Raw genomic sequence first — 2,961 nt, forward strand, 5'->3', positions numbered from 1 at the left:
GTTCTTCTTAACATTGTATTTAAATTTTATATTGATATATATATATATATATATATATATATATATATATATATATATATATATATTTAATACGTTTTAACACATTTTATATAAATTAATGTACATTTGACAAAATCGTATAATCTCGCTTTAAGACATAAAAACAAAAAAGTGCATATTAAATAGCTCTGATTTGAACCTTACAATTCAAGTTGTCATTTTGCGTTGCCTTAAACACTAAGCTCGAATAGTGATTAAGAAAAGAATTTTCAATCAAAAAGCCCGTCGTCCAAGCTCAGCTAGAATAAAAAAAAATCTGTTTGTTCTTAAATTATATTTGTGTTCTATGGTGGGGCTCATTAATTCTGATGTTTACATTTATCAACTTATAAAAATTAATGATAAACTACACAAAAAATGCCAAAATATTTGAACAAATCCCTTTAAAAGTTAAGACATAACGACGTTCGCCTCGGCTGCGTGAAGAAGACAAAACATTTAAAATGTCTTTGGTTCATTACTTGTATTAGTTTTGTTGGTATGTTAAACAATGAACATGAGTTAATCTTTTCCAAATTAAGAAATCCTAAATGCAACTATTTCTTTCTTTAAAACAGTCATTTCTATAGGAGTGTGCGTTTTTGAAATTGCTACTTTTAACAAATGTGTAAGACTTAAATATTCACATACAATTATTAATCAATTCCAAAACAATTACTAATTACTAATGGTAATTAACTGAACAGTTTAAAATGAGAGAACTTAAACATTAATGTACAAATCAAATGGGTATATAAAGTATGACTTTCTGCTGACATATGAATTGAACACACTGAAAAATAAAAGCGCGACTCACAATTGTAGTTTTTTTGTTCAATACATTTTTCTTGCACATACTGGTAGATTTTTCTAAAACGATATGTTCTCTCTGTACAATATGAATTCCTGAACTCTGTTAACGCACAAATAATGGTAGAAGATTACATACAATGTATCATATATTTAACACTAACACTCGTAGTTTTTTCAGCCCTGTCGGTTGGCACATAGTGTGTGTCTTTAAGCTCAATTAAAGAGATATTGAAAGTAATACTATAGAAATGTGGATTCTTCTCAACCTTTTCGCCTTCTTATCAAGTTCCTCCGCATGAAATAATGTTACACGTCTTGTACGGTAAGCGTGCTGTAAACGTTTCCAGTCTTTTTCGCGCAACGCAAAATCAACCCATTTCTCGTTTCATCCGTGAGAATGTCAATTAGTGCCACCGACACCTCTTCTGTGCTGAAACATGCAAACTTCCAACCGTCACATTTACAAAAGTGTTTTATTTTTATTTTTTTTTTCTAAATTTTAACAGTTTTTACGGCATCAGTAGGAATGAGATAGCTATTATCAAAAAAATCTTCGTTTCACAAAACCCGAAACATCTGTTCCGAAAGATTATAATTCAGACGGACGTTCACGGCGGATACTTTTTTTTTCGTTTTCGGGCCGAATAAAGAAAGATCAATATGCTGCGATATTATACACTTGTGTAAAAACTGTTTGTTACAAAATTACTTCGTAAAAATAAAATAAAATAAACTAAACATATGCAGATCAAGCGACGCGACACTTTTTGTGTCATTTGGCAAATGACCAATCGACGTGCAAACCAATTGAATTTTAACAGTACCTGAGTACTCCAATGCGCTCAATGAACGCCGTCACGGCTGTTTGGTCCCCGCCGATAGTCTGAGTAGCGTCCCCTGCCGCCAACCGTCTAAACATGGGCGTGTCTACGAATGCCGGACACAGCACGTTGAGTCGGATATTTGACTTCTTGGCAGCCTCGGATACCTTAAAGCGAGATTATACGATTTTGTATATGTGTTAAAGTGTAATATATTGATAAAATATGTTACAATAACACAAAATAGGCAAGAAAAATTATACATTGAAGACGAATTTCATAAAATACAGCAAAGACAAATAAGCGATTGTGACGAAGATATTTCGTACATATTTTCCTACAATAACCTAAGCATTCGTCTTTTTAGTTAGTGTTCGTGTGTCGGATGAATAGATATGAATGAATCGTAACACTTCGTCCATCTTCGGAGTCTCCGTAAAGAGTGGACTTTAGTGGAAAAGCCGGTTGGGTCCAGAGTGTAGATATCGTTGCAGGAATTGAAAATGAACCGTTAAACTAAATTTAGATTCACATCGTACATGTATGATTTACATGCTGGCGAATTCGACTGTACAGCCTTTTTCGATTTCAGAATTAAACATCTGGCTTATTTCGCATTTTTCGACACAGGTTCTTCTCAACTTTTATTTTAATTTATATTAAAATATATGTTTAATAAGTTTTTTTTAAACATTTTATATAAATAATAAATATTTGACAAAATCGTATAATCTCGCTTTAATAAAGATGTTTCTTAATGTGAGCTTTGCATCCTTCATAAACATGTTTGTTTATGTGTGGACTGGGGAAGCTCCACATAGTATGTTAATATCATAAGAGAAACGAATAATTATATTGACGTTTGTTTACACAGAATGTAAAGCATTTCTACTCGAGCATAAGTGTTGGCGGGGTCTGTCAGAATGTACGTTAATTTACTCAAAACGTTTAGAACTTTAATGATTTAATGTGAAGTATTTCTCAAACTAGATCGAAACAGTTTGTCCCTGCCTTCGCGACAATGAAACTGATCACATATCTTGTGTTTCGTGTTATCAACATAGATATAAATAGTGTTTTCAACTTACTACATAACATCGTGTAGCATGAATGATTCCTGCCTTCGTGCAGCCGTACACAGGCGATAACGGGTTCGGATTCAAACCTGTATCCAGAAAGGAGCCATCTATTTTCAGTTTAATGGCTAGAACATATTGACAGCTCTGGTGTACTACGGTTGAATTGAAATGACATACGGACATTTCTGAAATATTTCACTTCGTGCCAC

The 2,961-nt window shown here is 32.9% G+C and overlaps 1 long non-coding RNA gene across 1 annotated transcript; it reads right to left on the bottom strand.

Moving 5' to 3' along the window:
- Window positions 1–315: 315 nt before the first annotated feature.
- Window positions 316–2,842, bottom strand: LOC127845347 (uncharacterized). Its single transcript, XR_008033186.1, has 3 exons — window positions 2,762–2,842; window positions 1,677–1,840; window positions 316–1,282 (listed from the first exon to the last, which is right to left on the bottom strand). It is a non-coding gene; the product is annotated as an uncharacterized LOC127845347 (long non-coding RNA).
- Between the last annotated feature and the right edge of the window lie 119 nt (window positions 2,843–2,961).

This window comes from Dreissena polymorpha, chromosome 9, assembly GCF_020536995.1.
Source record: "Dreissena polymorpha isolate Duluth1 chromosome 9, UMN_Dpol_1.0, whole genome shotgun sequence".
NCBI lineage: Eukaryota > Metazoa > Mollusca > Bivalvia > Myida > Dreissenidae > Dreissena > Dreissena polymorpha.